We start from the raw sequence: 22,918 nt of genomic DNA, 5'->3' as shown, positions 1-22,918 counted from the left end.
ATCTATATGTACTGTGGTGTTGACCTTTCACTTGTGGTACCCTTGAAACACCTTAGTTGGGACATAAATCCCAACTTAGTTGTCTTTTTTAGCTCTGCAGTTAATAGAAGTTTTATTATCTAAATCAGTTGTTAATGAATATACAAATAGGTATTTGTCAAACATCTATCATATGATTAACACCTTGCATTTATCTCTTCTTTAATCTTTAATCATTTTTGTAAATTATCACTGACTTCATGGAGGATAAAAATGAGCTTGGAAGGGTTAAATAATTTTCCTAAGGGCACATGTCTAGTAGGCGGTAGAGTTTAGCTTAGGACCAGTGGTACACAAACATATCAGACTTGTTACTAGTGTAGGATTTGGAGTTAAATCTCATTATTTCTCTTGTAATTAAATCTCCTTAATCTCTTTTTTGGATGAGACACTACTGAAATTTGAATTTAGGTCCTCAAGTTTGCTAAGCAGGTACTCTTTATTATTTGAATCACGCTCCAGACCTTTTGGCTTTAGTTATTTTTCAGGTAAGGTTATTTTTCCGTTAAGGGCCAACCAAAAACTTCTTCCTCCCAGCTGGTTGAGATTATAGACATGTACCACCATACCTGGCTTGTTGGTTATAAAATGGGTCTTCTCTTTTTGTTCAGGCTGGCCTTGAGCCAGGAGCCTTCCAGTTTTCACTTGCCAAGTAGCTGGGATTGCAAGTATGCAAGTAGCTGGGATTGCAAGTATGTACTACTATGCTCAGTACCAGGTCTGTTTCTTAGTCACTGTGTAACTTTAACTTTGGGCAAGTGACTTGATTTATCTAAGTGAGATTTTGTGATTGAGGTACCTCGGAGGGCTGTTCTGAATATTAAAATGTAGGTATGCCTTCAGCATGGTCTGATTCTTTATGTAATATAGGCAGTGGTCCTTGCCTATAAGAGTTGACCATGTTCAGTGAGAGATGTGTTCAATGAAAAATGGATCTTGAATGTGAAATAAGAAAATTTTCAATTATGTGGTTTTAGCCAGAGACTAGTATGGTGCATGTCAACTTGGGCATAGGATTGGAATGTCAGAGCCTTTGCTCATCTTTTCCTCTAGCACACAGGAACTCTTACCAGAAAGTTATTTTATTTCCATGTTTCTTTTGCTACATTTCTTCTGCTCATACATTTACTCATCAAGCAGTGTTTCCAGGTATAGTGCGCTGTGACTCTATGTGCTGAGGAAGGAGCAAAGATACAGGATCTGTTCCCATCATGAGCCATGGAACTTGCAACCCAATAACAGGAGAGACAGATGCATGTAGACTCAATTGTAATGCAGGGCACCAAGGGAAATAATAGTTTTCCCAGCTGAGGGAGGCTTTTCCAAAGAGGTGACAATGGAGTTAGACAGTGATGATAAGCAACTATGTTTCATTCATCTTCTGTTACTATTTCCCAAGGCAGTAAGTGTAGTCAGTGCCCAGCTCAGAGTGAATTAGCCCCAGGAGTGAATTAGAGGCTGAGCTGCACATTAGATCCCTGCCTTCCTATATTTCTTGCTCTTGATTGTCTTCGTTTCAGTACACAGAAAAGTCAGTTTAGTTCCTGTTGCTGTTACTAGCGAGCTATTAGTGAACTTGTTAGTTCACCCTTCTATGCCTCAGTTTCCCTAGTAATAAAATGGAGGAGAATAATGCTTCCCAACATTATTGAATGAAAAAATAAACACAAAGATCTTAGAATAGGGACTAAGAGTCAAGTCACTTTAATTGATAATAGAAGTTTTTGTTTTTCATTTAGATATACTTAGCAATGCTGCCTCACAAGTACTTGTTTTTTTCTGAAAAATAGAATTTTCTTGTGTACTTTCTGGTTTCCAGGGGACAGAGAGAGAGAGAGGTTGGACTTAGTGTATGTAGCCTTAGTGTACTTATGTACGTGTTGCTTATTCACAGCCTGTTTTGCTTTTAAGAGCAGATCATAAGTTTCTGGTTACTGCCACAAGGAGCTCACATGCATTTTGCTAATTACAAGTCATGCTTAAAATCACCTTCAGATTCTGATTTTTCTTCATTCTTTATTAATAGTTAACAAACTATTCAATGCACAGTGGGAAAGCAAAGTAAGCCTGAAGCATTTAGAAAATGTCCTGTGAATTAGTTGTAAACAGTTTCAGTAAACATTAAATAGGGGGCAATTACTTAAGGTGATTACCTGTTTCAGCAAAGCATTTAAGAGGAAAAATGTGTGCTTAATTCTTCTCTAAACACAAGGAACACACTAGGAAAGCATCGATCACTGGTATCAAAGTAACCTAGTCCATACCTTCACCCAGGAAATCTGTGTACACATACAGATTCCTACCTGTCCCCCATTAAGGCAGTTCAGGAAGCTGTGGAGCTGTGTTTAATTGCCCCATAATCTGATGATCAGCTCTGTTTGGAAAGCATAGCTCAGGTATTGTCTGGTTAAATGTTAGCCTTATATTTTGTCCTCAGTAATAGGACAAAGCACTTGAACAATCCTTTGGTATAACTGTTAGCAAGGGTCAACAGTGATGAATATGGAATGAAGAGGATCTAAGAAAATAGAAGCTCATGGTTTTTCAAAAATTATCATTAGCTTATGGTTTTTGGATTGTCTTCCTAAGCCATCAGCAGTAGCAGCAGCACCAGAACCATTTACTGGGTGATGGCAGCAAATGCTACAGCCAGAATTGCCACAGTTAGTTTCATAGTTTTAGGTAGGTGAAGAGTATGGATGGAAAAGGAATGATCAGATGTTGTCTGCTAAGTCCGTTTAGGAATGGAACTCCAAAAGAGAGCCAAGAACACTTTGTGGAAGCTTAAACACAGGTTGTAGAAAGCAAATATTCTCAAGGTGTGTGCAGCTGGGAAACGAAGACTCAGGAAGACACTGAGATGCACAGAGCAGTTTGCTTGAGTACTTCTCCTACTCACCATGGTGGTGGCTTCACAGAAGTCATCATTGTGCAAAGAATTGTACACCCTCCCTCTACTACTGCTCCATGGCATTGTTCCCATCAGCTTTCTAAAACATGAACCTGCTTTGGCTATTCCTTTCTGGACTCCCTTAATACTTCCCTGTTGGTTCTATGGGATAAAGTCTAAATGCTATATCAGAGTATATGGGACCATTCATGATTTATCTTATATGTACTTTTACAGGCTCCTTTCTCTTCTCTTCCCACATTTTCATGTCCTGAGCTCCACACTACTGAAGCCTACACATGTAATGTAGCCTTCCAGAGAGCAATATTATTATGTTTTTAGGACACTACTCACTAGACACTCAGCACATAGTAAGTGCTTGATAATGTTTATTAGATGAATGAGTAAATCAAAACACAGTTACTGTATAAGCTGTTTCTCTGTCAGGTTTTCCCTTTTGAAATATAAACCTATAACATGTGGTTAGTACAGAGAGATATTCATGAAGAATTTGTGAATGAACCATTTGCCTGATTGGATCACAGATTATATTGCACATTCATAGTCAGCCCTCATTTATTCATGCAGTTGAAGGGAGATTGGATGAGCCAAACATTGAATTATAGTGTGGTTGATTTTCTTGGAATTTATGAAATTATCAAGCCAAACAATGACTATCTGAACCTTGAGAGACTGGAAATTTGGCTGACTTGTCTGTTTCCTCCCTTTCCCACAGAATTTTTTCCCCCCTCTATTCTGTGTCCATTAGTATCAAACCCAAGACTCAGGAAAATACCACAGAGCTGGCCTAAGACAACTCTCCTAATAGTTAAACCTATCTGAGGTTAAGAAGGCTTTTCAGGGTTTTGAACTGCATTAGGACTTTGGTTTGAGTTGGGTGTCTGAGGAAGTGAAAAAGTAGATAAGAGATACTGAATAATCAGTACGTTACTACTTTATTGTAGCTTAATTATGGCATAAAATTGAAAGGAAGCCATCATGCAACTCTGCTGTAGGCACCAAGTCTACCTTCTCATAGAGATTTTCTTCTCAGGCTGGGCTGCAGCTGCTTCTAGGGTCAAGTATAGGACAGATATGTTTACCTGAAGGATCCTTTTTATTTGGATATTGGGAAAGCAATACTTTTACAATAAAAGAAATCTAGAGCTATTTATTTTAATTATAAAATCTATGTGAACCTGTAAAGTCTAAAGACTGAAAAAGCAATCAACAGGGGTTTTCTTTTCTTTCTTCCTTTCTTTCTTCCCTTTTCCTTCCTTTCTTCCTTCCTTCCTCTCTCTCTCTTTTCTTTCTTTCTTCCTTCCTTCCTCTCTCTCTTTTCTTTCTTTCTTTCTTTCTTTCTTTCTTTCTTTCTTTCTTTCTTTCTTTCTTTCTTTCTTTCTTTCTTTCTTCCTTCCTTCCTTCCTTCCTTCCTTCCTTCCTTCCTTCCTTCCTTCCTTCCTTTCTTTCTTTCTTTCTTTCTTTCTTTCTTTCTTTCTTTCTTTCTTTCTTTCTTTCTTTCTTTCTTTCTTTCTTTCTTTCTCTCTCTCTCTTTCTTTCCTTCTTTCTCTCTTCTTTCTTTCTCTCTTTCTCTCTTCTTTCTTTCTCTCTTTCTCTCTTCTCTCTTTCTTTCTCTCTTCTTTCTTTCCTTTCTTCCTTCCTTCCTTCCTTCCTTCCTTCCTTCCTTCCTTCCTTCTTTCTTTCTTTCTTTCTTTCTTTCTTTCTTTCTTTCTTTCTTTCTTTCTTTCTTTCTTTCTTTCTTTCTTTCTTTCTTTCTTTCTTTCTTTCTTTCTTTCTTTCTTTCCTCTTTCCTCTGTGTGCTTTGTGCTCAAGGCTAGTGCTCTACCACTTGAGCCATAGCACCACTCTCTGGCTTTTACTGAGTACTTTATTGAAGATAAGTCTCATAGACTTTCCTGCCTGGGTTGGCTTTGGCCCACAATCCTCAGATCTCAGCCTTCTTGGTATCTAAGATTGCAGGTGTGAGCGCCTGACAACAGCTATTTTTTAGGCTGGGTAGACTCCTTTGTTATCTGAGAAAAGTTTTGAAAAGCATGCTCATTGTACTTAAATAATTCATTTGTCACATGCAAGATTGAATGATTATAGTATAGAAATTTAATTCCAAGTGCATATTTGATAGTAAAGCCTTTTAAAATCTTTTTTTTTTTAACTTCATCACTGATTGAGACTGGTATTCTTTTTCAGTCATCTTCTGTTTGTAAAGGGATATGGCTGATCTTCAGCTTCACATTGTTGCATGAAAAAGCACTAATGACCCAAAGCTGCAGAAAAAGATGCCCTTTTGCCTTTGGGAACAAGTTCAATCAGGGACTAGCTTTATTTAGAACCAGTTGGAGAGAGCATACTGCTGGCAGTTCCAAACTGTTTAAAAAACAAAAGTTACGGTTATTAATTTTTGAGGCCACGAAAGCATGAATCAACATTATAGCAGTGTCACTATCTCTGTAGGAACTGGTTTCAGCTAACTGTGGCAGCAAAATAAACGTTTGCAGATTGCTTTGACAGAATGTCATTCGCCAGGCTTCACTTTATTCGCCAGCAAGCCTTGCTTCTGAAACAAGAAAAATCCTCCACCCGCACATTCTGGACCTTCACAAAAACCTCCGTTTGCAAGCATTTGTCATGTAGCTCTGTAACTGTTTTTTTAAGAATGGAACATGTTACTAAGAGATGTACCTCTGAACATCTGTTTGACATATTTCACCTCATAGAATAGGAAAATGGGTCACCGCGGTGGCACAGGCCATTTAAAAACACAGGTTACATGTTTCTTTGAAGTTCTCTGGGTCGCGCTGTAAAGTAGAAAAGTACTTCTTCAGCTAATTTGCCAAATTCCTGATAGCAGTTATTGCTCCTTGTCATATAATCTTAAAGACTGTAATCTTCTTTAGCTAATTTTTACAAGATGCTTAGTTTTTAACTTCTAAAATGATGTGTATTTTTGTGTGTGTGCTGTTAGTTGTTTATTGTTATTGCTATTGTTATCATATGATGATGATGTAATGTCCCAGTATAGAGGCTTGAGTTCTTATTCATCTTCTTCAGTCATAGCTGGTGTTCTACCATTTGAGCCATACCACCATTTCTGCCTTTTATTTAATCATTATTTTCAAGTAGTTGCACAGAGGGGTTTCAGTTCAACATGCTAGTGTATGAGTACACTGCGTCTTGATCAGTGTTTACCCGTTTTCATAATTCTCCCTCATCTCTCCCAGCCCTTTCCATCTCCTCAATTTTCCTAGCTCCATTTTCACCTATATACCTTGATATTACCAGTGTTATTGCTCACTTTTCCTCTCCAGTTTGTTTCATTCCAGCTTTTATTGGCTAATTAGAGATGAGTCCCCAGGATTTATCTGCCCAGACTGGCTTCAAACCCTGATCCTCAGTTCTCAGCCTGTAATCCTTTTTTTTTTTTTAATTGTAATGTATATCCATCTCTGAATCCTGGGCACATGTAACTGTAGGAGGTTAATTTATGCCCTGGAAACAATGTTTTCATAAATCTATTGGTGATTGGGAAGAAAATTCTTTTCTCTAACTCTTGTTTTTTTGCATGTCTTGGATTTTGTTTCTTTCTTTTTTTTTTTTTTGGTCATGGGGCTTGAACTCTGTGCCTGGGTGCTGTCCCTGATCTCTTCAGCTCAAGGCCAGCGCTCTACCAAGTTACATTCCCAGCCAAGTCTTGTTTTTATGCATTTTACCTGACTCTTAAATCTTCTGTAACTCCCCAAGTTAAAAGTAACAATTTGGAGGTTTAATATTTTTGAGCTCTGGAATGAATTTAGACAACTTCTAAAGCCATTTGAAACTAGAGGAAAATAAATGAATAGTATGGATGACTCAATTCCGAACTTAATGTAAGAAAAGTTTCACACTCACTGAAAGTCATATTGTGGCTATGTAGTTCTTTGGTACTTTAAAGAAAAAAAATAAACATATTACCACTTTGGCATGCCTCACTTACATAGAGTTCAAGCTACTGGCAATCTGTGTTTTAGAGATTCAAAATGTGGGCTTTTAAAATTTCCAGTGTTCACAAACACAGGAGCAAATAGAAATGAAGAAAGAGCATTCTTTATCAGGAAGAGTATGGACCTTATGTCAGATATATTTCTGTCATGGTACCTCCCTGTTCCTAGATGTGTGACTGGGCTGATGTGCATAGCCTCCTTCAATATGCATGCATGTAGAGATGGTGGTTGGTTATGGGGGTGAACTGAGGAGTGAAGCAGCCATGTTCACAGTAAGTGTTACTTACCACTGTTAGGTTAACGACCAATGTAAATATATTCAAACTGTCTGGCCAGGAAAAAGTGCAAACAAGCTGAAGATTCTCTTCTGTCAGCTTGTATTAGTAACTTAGATTTTAAAGAAGTTATGAGTGGTAATAAAGTGACAAAAATCTAAAGTCTATGACACTGGAAAATAGATGTATATAAAGTTGGGAGAAAAGATTGTAGTAGTCATGTAGCCTTGCTGGTATGCACCCTGAATTCATGAATCCTGAATACCTTCTGTTGTGCTAACTCATTCTTTATACTATTCTGCAACTGTATAAATTCAGCTTTACAAGTGGCTCTTTCTTGTCCCCCCCCAAAAAAACACCAAAAAACCAAAACCAAGGGAGCTGGCAGAGATATTTGGTTGGTTTTCAGGTGAATGTCCGATATCTGGTTTATGAGATCGCTAAAGTACTTTAAACTTTCAATTGTTGGAAAGATAGATTCAAACTTATGTAGATTTTCAAAGGCCTCATAAATGGACAACTGTATTTCTGAAGTAGTTTTAAACTGATATTTCATGATCTAAAGCTGGGCTTGTCTGAATAAAAGGCAAAGGATCTCTAAGTTTTATGACTGACATTTAATTAATTGGAAATTCTGCACCCAATTAAAGAATAGCAATGCCTTCCCCATTACCACAGCTTTAGAAGTCACTAAATACTTCCTCTGCAGGTTCATTCTGAACAGGAAGCTGTTAATAATCAATTTCTTTTGAAGTGGCCCTCATTTACCTCACTCCCAATGAACTGTAGTTACCTCCAGATGGCTTGAAGTGCAGTTCACAGGTTTTTAATATGAGAAATTAAGAAACATCGGATGGAATGATGACAGTGGAAATAACATTGTTTGACATCACACTATAGAATATATGCATTTCCATAGTACATTTTTAACAGGAGATTAAAATGCCTAGCCAGTCCAGATGCCCATTTCCATCTCTTTTCCATCTGCTTTGTGCATCTTGACGATATGGATGATTTAGTAGGAAGTTAGTTGTTTCTGTTACAAATTATCATCCACAACCTAAAAAAACCCAGAAAACTTCTAAAAGCTTAGATGATCCCATTTTATTGTTTACTAAAAACAGATATAGCCAATTTCTATTAATAATTGGGGAAGGTAGTTAAAAAGAGCACCAAAACTTACTCTTTAATTAGAATCTTATCACTTCCATCCCATTTCTTATGTAGTTAATTTTTTTTTTTAACAAATGATCTTTAGATTCTGGCCTGGTTTTAGGTCTTTTCTGATCAGAGGAAAAATGTTGCTGGTTGATGTTCCTATACACTCTTTGGAGTAGATAAAAGAAGATGTCTTAGGCTGGATGTAATGGTCATATTTATAATCCTAACTCTTTGAGAGACAGAGATTGAGAGGATGTGGTTTGAGGCCAGCCTAGGCAAAAAGTTATGGAGACTCCATCTTAAGCAGTATCTCTGTGTGTGGTGGCACACATCTTGTTATTCCAGCTATATGGAAAACATTACTAGGAGGAATAAGAGGATCACTGTTTAGGCTAGTTGGGAATAAATGCAAAATCCTCTTCTTCAAATAACTAGAGCAAAAAGAGATGAGGTATGGCTCTTATGGTAGGGTGCCCATCTACTGAGTTCAAGGGCCTGAGTTCATCCTCCAGTACTACCAACGCTAAAAGAATTCAAACAAAACCAGCCCCAAATACTAAGTGATGTAGTCTGTTTTGTGATGCCATAACAATACCATAGCTTGCATGTGCCCTTCCTCCGTCCCTTCCTTCCTTCCTTCCTTCCTTCCTTCCTTCCTTCCTTCCTTCCTTCCTTCCTTCCTTCCTTCCTTCCTTCCCCCCTTCCCCCCTTCCCCCCTTCCCCCCTTCCCCTCTTCCTTCCTTCCTTCCTTCCTTCCTTCCTTTCTTCCTTCCTTCCTTCCTTCCTTCCTTCCTTCCTTTCTTCCTTCTCTTTCTCTCTCTCTTTTCTCCAACAGTCACTTGTAATGTTTCCTTAATTTTTCCATTCTTTCCCCCTTTTTAAAAGAGGTAATTTTTTGAGCCCAAGAAAGATGAACAGAATTTTTCAACCACATGAAAAGGAAGACAGAGTCTTAAAACTTGTTTTCACTGTATTTGATGTTGGTATAATTTGTGGAGGGGAAGGGGAAAAAACAAATTGCTTAGATAGGGATACAGGTGGACCCATTGCAACAATGAGATGTACAATGTTATGTCAAAAAAACAAACTTTACAATTTTGGCCAGGCCGGTGGGGGGTGAGAAGGGGGGGGGATGGGAAGGGATGAGAAGGGGAAACAAGGAGGAGGCTACAATGCTTGATAAGAAATGTACTCATTACCTTGTCCATGTAATTGTAACCCCCTCTGTACGGTATTTTCACAATTTTTTTTTTTTAAAAAAGCTTCTTGAAAGGTGTGGAGCCTTTGTATTCTCTGCATCCTCAAAGAGATCACCCAGGCAGAAAGCTGCTTCCCTATCTGCATCCAAAAAGACAGCTAATGGCAGCATTAGCACTGTAGTTGGGATACTAATATTGGAGCTATAAATTTAGCTTCCTGGTATAGAAAATAGTTGCTCTTGAGCAAATCTGTCGAGTTTATTTTTGGGAATCTTGAATATTTCCTAATGTTGATGAGAATTGAATCTGACTTTAGAAACCTCAGGGTATAAATTGTGCTGATAATTGGTCTGAGTTGAACCTGGAAAAAGTGCTGATGTGTTTACTGTGAGGCAGAGTGATTTATCATCTAAACCTTATCAGGGACAACTCTGGCAGAGCGAAGAGCACTCAAGTAGGGGATAAGGAACGAAAGGAAAATGGGAATGGTGGCTGGGATGTGCATAAGGAGATTGGAGATTTGTTTCAAAAAGCTTGCTGAATGGCCCCATCTTTTCAGCTTTTCTGTTTATTGGTACTAAGGAATCAAATCCAGGGCTTCATGCATGCTATGCAAGCACTCTACCACTAAGCCACATTCCCAGCCCTCCACTTTAATTCTAGAGAGGTTCCTCTGGGCTTCTTGAGAGCTTCCTGTCTCTCCAGACCCTTCTAGGGAGCCTCTCAGTTCCTGGTTCTGTGTGTGTGTGTGGGGGGGGGAGATTGGGGCGGGGGCGGCGGGGGTGGCAGGGGGGGGGGGGGGGGGGGGGGGGGAGGCTTTAGTGGTTGTTCTGACTCCTCACTGGCTTTCAGAACCAGGGCTGGTCCTGTTACACAGCTTAGAACTGGCAATACCAGTCCCTAGATAGCAGTCAAAGCTGTAGAGTTGTGTTTGTGTGGAACATTTTTTTGAGAAAGATAATTTAGTTTCTGCAGTTTTCAGTACGTTAGAGGAGTGTCTGGCATTTATATGATTCATCAATTTTAACAGTTAAAAAAATCTTAATGCTTTGTTTTCCTAATACATAAGACACGACTGTTAATTTTAGAAAAAAATTAACTTATGGATGAGCAAAACCAAGTAAGAATCCCCAATAATCCCACCTTGTGGGGGTAATAATTAACATTTAGGAAGTATCCTTCTGGAATTTTGTTTCCTAGATATACTATATAAATCAGTAAGTCTTTGGTTGCAATTGCCAGATACTCAGTTATAACAAATGACAAGGAGTTCATGGAACCACTTGGTGTAGCTGGGTGCTGGTAGGGAAAGTGATTTGATCTGAATATAGACTAGAAGAAGTGAAAAATAATCTGAAGTAAAGCTTAGCTGGTATGGCAATTCTAGCAAGGCAGATAAGCCCTCCTAGCTTAGGTGGGTTAGGGGAGGTCATTCCTTTCTTCCATCTTTTTTTTTTAAAATGTTTTATTGTAAAGGTGATATATGGAGGGGTAATGAGTACATTTCTTGTCGACTATTGTTACCCCTCCCTCATTTTCTCCCACTTTCCCTCCTCCCTTTCCCCAGAGTTGTAAAGTTCATTTCCAATGTAGTGTCTTGTGAGTATGGAGGTTGCATTGCTTCACCCTGTGTCCCTTGTCTCACCATTTTGTTCCATCCTTTATTAAAAAATTATTTTATTTTTATTATAAAGGTGATATATTAAAGGATTACAGTTACCTAATTCAGGTATTGAGTACCTGTCTTTTTGAACATGTCACCCCTTCGCTCATTTTCTCCTAGGTTTTTCCCTCCTGACTCCCCTCCCCCCACGTTGTATAGTTCATTTCCAACAGTTCACCCTTTGCCTTTGGGAATTCCCCAGCAGGTGGTCTGTGTGTAGGCTCCTGCAGGGGCTGACCCTTCACTTTCCCTTTGTGTCCTGCCTTCAGGGTCTCTCTTAGTTCTTGTGGAGGTCAGCACCAGGGTGATTACTTTGCATGTCTAGATTAAAGTAAGGAAAATTGATCTCATAGGAGGTAAAAGTCTAGAAAACAAAAAACACGTTAAAAAGTTGAGCTGTATCATTAGTTTAGTTACTTTGCTTTAAGTCACCACTGAATCTGCTAAGAACCATGTATGCTAAGAGCCTTCTGAGTAGCTAGGATTACAGGTATGAGCCATGGGTGCCTGACTCCTTTTATTTTGATTTTTTAAATAAGATGTTCCCTGGAATTTTATGGGCCAAATTTACTTGACTTACTAGACCATGGCTCTTAAGTAAGATAGTTTGGTAGTATTCCAATGCTACCAGTTCTCTCGATGAATAATAATGTTTCTCTGTTTCTCTGGTGAAAATTCTTAAAATATTGAACTAATAACATAACTGAAATAATTATAATTGATTGAACTGTTACAATTAGAATAATTAATAAACTAATCAATAGACTCCCAAAGGCTGTAGACCTTTTTTTTCTTTTCTTTTCTGATCCTGGGTCTTGAACTCAAGACCTGCGCACTGTCCCTTAGCTTTCCTGTGCTAAATGCTAGTGCTCTACCACTTGAGCCAAGTGCCACTTCTGGCTTTTTCTAAGTAGTTTATTAGAGATAAGCATCTCATGGACTTTCTGCCCTTGCCTGGCTTTGAACCGTGATCCTCAGATCTCAGCCTTCTGAGTAGCTAGGATTACAGGCGTGAGCCATGGGCGCCTGGCTCCTTTTTTTTTTTTTTTTTTAATATGATGTTCCCTAGAATTTTATGGGCCAAATTTACTTGACTTACTAGACCATGGCTCTTAAGTAAGATAGTTTTGGTAGTGTTCCAATGCTACGAGTTCTCTCGATGAATAATAATGTCATAGAATATTAAATGTAATTGTGATCGCTGACAGTTTTTCTTGTGTGGGAGTTACTAATACAGGGATATCTATGTATGTTTAAAACTATCCATTTTAATGAATGCTATTTGTTTTAATTTCTTGGCTAATTTGAAACAAAAAAGTAACCATCTAATTTACCTGTCTAGAGGCTGTTTATGTAAATTGATGATAATTTTCTATATTCGCTGAGGTAACAGTAGGTTAGGGCATAGGAAAAAAAAAAAAACGATTCAGTTAGGGATTGGTAGCTTACACTTCTAACTTTGGCTACCCAGAGGCTAAGATCTAGAGGATCATGGTTTGAAGCCAGCCTGGACAGAAAAGTCTGTGAGGTTCCATTTCCAAAAATAACCAGCAGAAAGACGGGCTGGAGGTGTGGCTTCATTTGTAAATCATCATCCAAGCAAGCTGAACAAGTTCAAGGCCTTGAGTTCAAACGCTAGTATTGCCAATAGCCTCACAAATTATTTGTGCGTAAATCTGATAATATACCTAGCTTATGAAATTAGCTATGGTCAAACCTGATAAGGTGGAATCTTAAGTATGTATATCAGTACTTTTTTAGTTCTACGTGACAGAAAATTCAGATCACATTTCATTAAGAGAGTTATAAAAAATGATCAAAAATCCACTGATGTCAGGCACGGCTGGATCTAGGTGTTGTGAGCTGTGCCATCAGGAACTTTCCCGTGGTTCTGAGTTTTTTCCTTGTTTGTGTTATTTTCAAACAGCTATTTCTTTAAGGTTTCAAGATGACCATCTGCACTTCACAGCTTTTATTACCATCCAGTCTCTCAGCATAAAGTGGAAATTTATTTCCCAACAGTTCCAGAAAAAAAAAGCTGACACTTTATTTACTCCATCTGGCTTCAATTAGATAAAGTGCCCACTCAAAAACGAACCGTTTTGTTGTGATAGTCTCACTGTCCAGACATGGGTTGCAGGGAGTTGGTTCTGCTGATGGATGAACCCACAGTGTAAAGATTCCAGTTCTCCAAAGGAGAATAGATACTCTTGTTAGAAAAAGAGGGAAGGGATGCTGAGTGGGCAGAAATCACTAGATGGTCACTATGCAAAGCGTGTGTTAAACATCTGTAGGCTTTTGGAGTTTTGTAATTTAGTTTATTTATTTATTTTGTTAGTACTGGGGTCTGTCTAAGCTCAGGGCTCTGTGCTTGTTAGCCAGGTATTCTATCACTTAAACCATATCTTTAGTCCTTATTGTTGTAATTATTATATTTTAATGTAAAAATATCTTTACTCATTTATATAGTAAACACTTGTCCTGTCTAAACAAGGTATCAATCTGTCAATCTTAGCTGAAAAATTCATGTCTATCTTTCTATCACATACTGACATGATACAGAATGTAAAAGTCAATTTAATGAGATAGAGTCATGCTTTTTGTTTGGCTTGCCTGGACCACAATCCTCCTTTTTTATACTTCCTTCTGTATCTGGGAGGAGAGGTATATGCTACCAGCTTTTTCTTTTGAAATGTGTCTCATAAATTCATTGTCTGGGTTGGCCTAGAAACATGATCTTCCCTCTCTTAGCCTTCTATGTAGCTGAGATTACAGGCATGTACTACTGCAGCTAGCTATTGCTTGAGATAGGATCTTGCAAACGCTTTTTTTTTAAAACCCTGGAATGGCCTTGAACTGTGATTCTTTGTTCTCTGCCTGGTGAGCAGCTGGGATTACAGGGATGAGGTGCTGCTGCTTGGCTCAGTTATTTCTTATGAATGTGAAAATGAAGTTTATGGATTTTATGTAAACATTTTATATATTAAACATTCTGACTGGATAATTTGCCAAGCTGTAGAAGTTTTAACAACCATGATACTTACCCATAAACATTTTATCTCAGAATGAAAGACAGAAACAAATAAAACAATTGCGTATGTTAAGACAGTTGATAACAGTGCATTGACCAGTTATTTCTATTTTTTTTTTTTTTTTGTCAGTCATGGGCCTGAACTCTGGGCCTAGGTGCTGTCCCTCAGCTCTTCAGCTCAAGGCTAGCACTCTAACATTTGAGCCACAGCGCCACTTCTGGCTTTTTATACTTATGTGGTACTGAGGACTCAAATCCAGGGCCTCATGCATGCAAGGCAAGCACTCTACCACTGATGCACCTTCCCAGCCCTGACCAGTTATTTCTTTTTATATTTTCTTTATACATTGACAGCTAAGACCTCATTGGATTGTATACTTTGCTAGGGAGAAAATTCAAATTCTCCGAGTTCTCATTTAATCACCAAAGAGAATTTACATGCAGTTTGTCATGTTCAATATGAATTGCTCCTTATGACCATTACTTCCATTAATTTTTTTAAACCACCGGAGGGGTGTCACAGTAGTGGTATGCTTCCCAGAGTGAAAATAATAAGAGGGCACATGCACAAATTGCCTTTTGGTGGATAATGAACCAAATGTTTCATTAGTTTTCCTTAGGACTATGTCATATGCTAGTGTGATTTCTGCTTCTGCTGAAATCCAAACCATTTATTGTCTGTGCTGTCCATATGCTGATTTGACCCTGCTTCTCTTCTCATTAGTTTATTTATTAATTTATGAAATGAGAGCTTGGTGGCTAAGAAATGGGCCTGGAAAGATTACAAGAGGGATTCAGGTCATATCACTTGCTAGTTAAATGAATGGCAAGTTTGTTATCCTCTAAAACCCCTTTTCCTATCTCTTCTGAAATAGTTGCTATTTCATAGGAAATGAACAAATGCCAAGTACTAAATATGCTGGGCTGCTTGGTATGGTGTAGCCACTTGGAATTGTTAGTTACCCATATTACATTTTTATTCCTAGTATTTCCCCAGTTACCTTGACCGTCTTCCTACTCATAAGTTCATGCCAACAACTGTATCGTAAAAACATTGTGTGATCTTTCAACACCACCACAGTGTGTGGTAGACATTAAAAAAATGAATGAAGATAGCCCCCCCCACTCATGTCTTCTATATCTGGTTACAGATTGAAACTTTTTGAAGGCTTATGATACATTGTACTGAGCAGCATTCCATAGACAATTGGATAATGACTGCTTCACAGAATTTACATTATAGGCATCATAGCAAGTAATCTAAGGAGGACTCCAAGATATGGAAACAAGAGATTTTTCTTTGTTGTTTTTAATGCACTGTGTGAAGTTATTTCTTTTTCCTTTTTCCCCCCCACTTTGCTTTATCCCCTGTTGTTACCATATTTTATTTTGGTACCCCATATCTTGCATATACATTTGTCTGATTTGGGGAAGGGAAGGGGAACAACAAAATGGTGAGACAAAGGACAAAGGGTGAACCAATGTAACAGTGATACTCACAAGACACTATGTTGGAAATGAACTTTACGACTTGATGGCGGGGGGAGCTGGAAGGGAGGGAAAGTGGGAGAAAAATGAGGGAGGGGGTAACAATATTTAACAAGAAATCTACTCATTACCTTACCTATGTAACTGCAACCCCTCTGTATATCACCTTGACAGTAAAATTAAATTAAAAAAAAGTATATGAGGGGGATGGATGCAGTGGCTCAAGCCTGTATTTCCAGCTACTTGGAACATAGAGATTGGGGAAAATTACAGTTCAAGGCTAATGTGGTTAAAAAAAAAAAAGAAGAAGAGTTTGTGAGACTCTATCTTGACCAATGACTGGGTTTGGTGGCCTGCACATATTGTCCCAGGTATGGCTAGGAACAATAGAACATTTCCCTAACATCACCTTATCTGACCGTTTCTGCTTGATTCAGACATATACTAGTTATTGAAAATAAGGGAGACCATGGGACCTATGTTTCTTTGGGCCTGGCTTACTTCACTTAATATAATTTTTTCCAAGTCTTTCCATTTCCCGACAAATGGGGCAATGTCATTCTTTCTGATGGAGGCATAGAATTCCATTGTGTATATATACCACATTTTCTCGATCCATTCATCTACTGAGGGGCATCTGGGTTGGTTCCATATCTTAGCTATGGTAAAAATGCTGCAATAAATATAGTTGTGCTGGTAGCTTTAGTGTGGTCTTGTTTGTGATCATTTGGGTAAATGCCCAAAAGTGGGGTTGCTGGGTCATAGGGGAGCTCTATGTGGAGTCTTTTGAGGAACCTCCATACTGCTTTCCAAAGTGGTTGAACAAGTTTACATCCCACCAACAATGCAGTAGTGTTACTATGGCCTTTCATACAAGACACTTAGCCTTTCCCAGATCTTGGTGTGGGAGGCAGCCCTGGAACTGGTTGGTCCTCAGTAGATATACTAAGAAGGTTACTGGCAAGGCTCAGAGTTTCCAGTTTATTATTCCAGGCCATTTTCTAGGGTGTTCTCAAAAAGAGCCAAAATGAAGCAGAGAATAATCTCTCCTGAGGAGCTGAAGTAGTATTATATATTACTCATTTTTTCATCCATTCGTTGTCATTTTTCCATTCTTTTTGTGACTGTATTGTGCCCAGTGTGTGCACCAAAAGCTACCTAGTTCAGGGTTCAACTGATAGTTCCATAGAAAAGGTGTGCAAAGGCAAAGGGCAGTGAGGAATGTAAGAAACCTAAGCAGGGGGCCAGTAAATATCCCAACAGAGGGCAGACTAAATACAGGGAGATTCCTACCAGCCGGGGAAATCTGCTTACTCGAAGTGTTCAGTCTTGCATTTGAGGCTTAGCCAATATTGACTGACCACTGTGTTTTGGTCATATGCAGCCTAACAAAGATCATCTAAGGGGAGGAATAGATAAAGGACAAATTTTGAAACTTAGGTATCATCTCTTTTCAGCGTTTTTAATATGAGATTCATTTTGCAAATTGCTACATTTTTATTTACTTAAAAAATATCCAAGGTTTATTCAGCCATATCTAGTTTACCATCTCAGTGTCTAAAGCATGTATAATTCCGTGTTGGTCCCTGAGGAGGGAGCATAAAACCTTGCCTTCCAGGGCTTTGGTGGTCTAGCTGAGGAGAGATGTCACCTATGCAAAGTCAGGTAATGTGAACCAGCCTGTACATTTGTGCCTAAGCAAAGGATTCATGCACAAGTTCTGTGAATGATTAGTATGGGATATTAGAAAAGTTATAATTCTTGATTAGGAAATCAAGCCAGGATTATTGATGAGAGGAAAGAGTATTTTTAATATTTTAGAGAGGAAGAATGAAGAAAAGGTCACTAAACAAGTCCCAAGGCAGGCTTGGATTGTGTGGGGAGACAGGGTTGGATACACAGGTAGGGGCCAGCATGACTTGAAAGACTGAGGGTGGATTGTCTTGCAGCTGAAGTTGGTGGAGAGGATTTTCTCTCCCATGCCTCTTCTCTATGCCACCTGTGGATGGTGGAGAGCGGCTGCCCAGCTGAAGTATGGGGCTACGTTCAGACTAAGCAGGAGCAAACCTGGTGATGTATAAGTGAAGTCTTCTGTGGGTGTTGGTGATGGGAATATCCTTCTCATCACAGTAGGGTTTGAGGGCACTTGTCTCCAGTCCTTCAGACCACTCTACCTGCATGTGGACCCTGGCCGTTGGTGTTGCCATAGGACTTGTCAGGGAATCGTACAGCTACTTGAAAAGTCCAAACACATTCTAAGTGCAGTGTAGAATGGAGAGGAAAATGGTGGCAGATCAGTGGCATCTGGTTTCACTTTGACCGACTTGCCTTGCTGACAAACATGATTGGATTAATTTGTCAGTATCCCACTTTTCTGACATACCCCACTTAGCTATTAAAGTTAGGCTAACGAGGAGATCTTGTTATTTCTGTCTTGTTTTGTATTGTCTTATATCTAAGAATGCAAATGCATGCCATATTCTCATCACCTGTACCACTTATATTTACTGAAGCAAAACATGCACAATTTTTGGCATTTTTCTTTTCTGCCTTATATATTGTCAATGTGTAGTGGCCTTCAAGGCCACTATCTGGGAGAATTTTCTTTCTAAGAAACTAAGAGAGATTTGATAGCAAGTAATAGCAAATTTATTTTAAAAGAAGATTTAACCTTTACATTGTAGCTCCTGTACGAATCATTAGCATCTCCTTTGGCAGGCGGGAATTTGAAGCACACGGAGGTGAATTAGCTTGTCTCTGGTCTCACAGGGAGCAGGTAACAGAGTTGAGATGCAAGCAGTACAACTCTATAGTCTACAGTGGTACCTCAGTGCAATGCCTTCTTGTATGACACTCACCCTTTCTAAAGATGCGAGGTAGTGTTGTTCACGTTTCTATTGAAGGACAAGGAATATTTCCCAGCTTAAATAACAGCATCCCCTGCCTGCACTGTAAATGTATATCCTCACTTAGCTCTAATCCGCACAGCACTACTCAAGGCTAGTGCTCTACTACCTGAGGCACAAATCTACTTTCATCTGTTTTTGGTGGTTAATTGAAGGTTAAGTGTCTCTTAGATTTTCCTGTCCAGTCTGGCTTGGAAACCTGTTCCTCAGATCTCAGCCTCCTGAGTAATTAGGGTTATAGGTATGAGCCACTGATGTTCGACAACTTAAACCGTTAGCACTATAGATGTTCTGTTTTATATAATCTGTGTAATATTACCAAGATTACAAATGCTGCCTACTATCCCTTCTTTTTCATGCCCTATGTGATCCCCTAAATAATTATACCTCCAACAAGGCCTTGTAAATGTTTTCATGCAAAAGTTCTGGAACTTTTTTCTAATTCTGAAAATTAAACTTATTAATTGTACCCTATATTATTATATACTTAATTACCTTTTTAATGTTCTGTAAACACTTATAATTAGCAAATAGCTTTTCTTGGTTTATGTACTAATCTATTGATTCACTTCACAAATTAATTAATTGCACCAATTTTGTTTATTTTTCTACTTGCATGGTAGTAATGAGATCTTTTTGTCATTTTTAAAATGTTATCTTTAGAACTGAAAGCAGAGCCTATGCAGACCATAGACAGTACTCAGAAAATATTTACTGAATTAATGTATGAGTGACTTACAACATCATAGTATTTACAGAAAAGTAAATCAAAGAAAGTGTAAGTTCTAAAAAGAAACTTTGTAACATTTATTCTTGTTTAATTAATTCATTTTTTTCTTGTTTAATTTAAATATACCTAACCATTTGCTTGTAGATAGAAGATGTCCTTGTTTTTCACAGTAGTAGTGCATGATCATAGGAATTACCATGCAAACTAAAATTAAGACAAGGCAACCCTGTAATAATCCATGGGAAAAGGTTACTTTTGCTCCTTGATTTTTAAATATTTTCAAATCATAGCCAGCATAGTGGCTTACTCCTGGAATCTTTGCTACTCAGGAGGCAGAGATAAGAAAGGTAAGTGTGAGATAGATCTTCAAAGAAAGTTTGAGAGATCAAAGAAAGTTTGAGAGAACACATTTTAGCCAATAAAATCTTGGTGTGGTCTCAGCTGTGCAGCCACAGGAAGTATAGATAGGAAAATGGTGGTTCAAGCCAGCCCAGGCATAAACATGAGCACCTTTTTAAAAAATAACTAATGCAGGGTAAGAATGTGGCTTAGTGGTAGAGTGCTTGCCTTGCATGTATGAAGTCATGGGTTCAGTTCCTCAGTACCATATAAACAGAAAAAGCTGGAAGGGGAGCTGTGGCTCAAGTGGTAGAGTGCTAGCCTTCAGCAAAAGCAGCTCAGGGATTGTGCCCAGGCCCTGAGCTCAAGCCCCAGGACTGGCATAAATAGATAGATAGATAGATAGATAGATAGATAGATAGATAGATAGATAGATAGATAGATAGATAGGTAGATACATAGATAGCTAGATAAATACACAAAACAAAAATAATCCAAAGCAAAAAGGGGTGGGGGCATGGCTTAAGTTGTAGAGCACCTGCCTATTAAGCACAAAGCCTGAGTTCAAACCCTAATACTGTCTTCCCTGTCTCCCCACAATCGAATCATTTGATGTTAGTTTTAAAGGTATAGGGAAAGGAAGGAAAAGGAGCAAAGCTAGTTTTTATTTCATACATAGTAATTTAAAACATTAGAAATATTGAAATTACTTATCCTTGCAATAAAATAAAATAAAAAGGAAATATTGAAATTAGTTTCTTTCTTTGTGAAATTTTTTTGGGAGTAGTTTGAATAATACTTGCCTCTTTCCTCTTGTATAATTTATGAAATGTGGCAAATATTTCTTTTTCCTCTCAATTCCTAGACTAACTGTCATGTTTTTCAAGTTTGGAAGAGCTTATAGTATTTTATGCATTGTGTCTTCTGTGTCAAGAAATGGTCTATTAGAGGTCCTTTAAGATACAATCCTTTTCATCACAACTACTTTCCATGTTTGTATGTGTATATGTATATCTATGTGTATCCATATATATGTATATATGTATGGATACACATACTTTCCTTTACTGGGATTTGAATACAGGGCCTCATGTATGCTGGGCAAATACTCTACTATATGAATCATGTGCTCAAACTTTTTTTTTTGAGATAGGGTATGCTAACTTTGCCCAGGCTAGTACCACCCCCGGTATAATTACAGTACTGGGGATTGATCCCAGAACCCAGAGTGATGCTTGCTAAGCATCAATCTGCTACTTGAACTATATTCTAGGCCCTTCTTATATATGTTGTCTGCCTCCACTAAGACCTTTGTATATGGAAAGTGGCAGGATTATCAACATTTTACCCAACCAGATCATCTCCTGTCTCCATTTATATTGGATCCAAATTTTTCTTCTGATATCTATTTTCATTTCTGTGCTGTACTTTTTATCTTTGCTGGCCAATTGTGTCTAGATTATCCATGCAGTGTGGACTTCCCTTTGGGAGACCAGAAGGCAACACAACTACACACTTAGCTGTAAGTGAGTGAACTGAATAAAGAGCAGCCAGTGGCCAATGATCATCAGAGAGATACAAGTACCATCACTGGTCAGTGATCAGGTTGCACACTGGTTAGTTAATGTAGTGTGAATTGCAGACAGAAGAGCTAGAAGAAAAAGTTGTATTTTATATAGAGTTGATATACAATGTTAAGTGAAATGTGGAATGGGTTAAGGAAATACTGTTTTTTAACTACAGTGTGGAAACTGAAATATACATGTGTTGTAGCTGGGTTGAGCTGCATTAATTCCAAGGTTTATTTTATGGAGATTTATACACATACACACACACACACACACACACACACACACACACACACACACACACACACACTCACACTCACACGTAATTTTTTCTTTCCCTAATATAGGATCAGTTTTTTGATGTGTGTATGCTGGGACTAGGGCTTGAACTCAGGGCCTTGTGTTATCACTTGGTCTTTTTGCTCACAGCTTGTGCTCTACCACTTGAGCCACACCTTTAGCTCCACCTTTTTGCTAGTTACTTATTATTATGAAAGAGAATCACAACCAGGGCTTCATTAATACTAGGCACTGTATATATGTAGTATCATATTGTATATTTGTACCATACATTAATCAGTTTCTTTTGCAGTTATTTAGGATTTTTTCATTTTTCTCAATGGTAGGTGATGCTGTAATAAACATTGCCATTGAAACATTTTTGAATTAACTTATTTTCCTGAGTGAACACATTTTCAGGGAAAAATTACTGGCTTACAGCATATGCTTTTACTTCCAGATTTCCTTAAAGAGATGTTTTCTTTAGAGATGATTCCTGAATATTGGTCACTATTCTTCTTTATTCATTGATGCCATTTTAGTAACTAGTTCGAATATTTTTCATGGGCTTATTTGTAGCAAATAAATTTTGATCTATGGATTATTATCCTGTCATGTATTACTGTAGTTTTTCAGATGATTGAGATTTGAATATTTTATTATGCTCCGTGTATACATGTATTTCTACAGATTTGTGTATACTTTTTTATATAATATACATGTGAATTCCATTCACATGTATATGTCACTCTTTGTTTTAGCTAGAGCTTAGAAAAGTATCTGTTCCTTAGTTTTGTAATATAACCATCAATTTCCAAATGCTTATCTTTCTCTTATTCTGTCCCATTTTCTTCTATTTCTCTCTCTTTTAAAGCAAAAGAACATTACCTACAACTTGGGAGGAATTCTAGTTAATTTTTCATTACATGATTTTCAGCAGATGGGGTCAAAAGGAACTAGTAGGGCATTCAATTATGTGCTTAAGTGTGTTGGAAAATCTTCTTCTTCTTCCCCCCATCAGGTCTGCAATATTTTACTTGGGCTTGTTTTTCAAATGCACTGAAGTGTGACTAAATGTTTTTGGGTCCTTTCATTATGTAAAGAAGAAGGCCCATCTTGTTAAATATTCCTTCATCAACCTTGTAGTTAGTCAGTCGTAGGCAGTAAGGAGGCTGAGATGGCCAGTATGTAGACATTGGACAGAGGGAGGGAGGGGTGGGTAGAAGGTGGGGACCCAAGGGAAACTCAGGATTGGGGTGCCTTGTTGCTCCTCCCACTGCTCCATAAAAAGTGATTGGTTCAAGCTGATTTCTGTCACAGAATTTTGGACAGGTCATTAGTGGGGAGGAGAA

General features: G+C 38.2%; 1 protein-coding gene across 3 annotated transcripts in view; it reads left to right on the top strand.

Moving 5' to 3' along the window:
* The window catches only part of Slc4a4 (solute carrier family 4 member 4), a 366,043-nt gene that overhangs the window by 132,135 nt on the left and 210,990 nt on the right, over positions 1–22,918 (top strand). The window lies entirely within an intron of this gene.

The sequence above is a fragment of the Dipodomys merriami genome, unplaced genomic scaffold, assembly GCF_024711535.1.
Source record: "Dipodomys merriami isolate MVZ:Mamm:240054 unplaced genomic scaffold, mDipMer1.0.p SCAF_9, whole genome shotgun sequence".
Taxonomy (NCBI): Eukaryota; Metazoa; Chordata; class Mammalia; order Rodentia; family Heteromyidae; genus Dipodomys; species Dipodomys merriami.
Note: the sequence above shows the minus strand (reverse complement) of the source record. Positions and strands in the feature narration are given on the sequence as shown.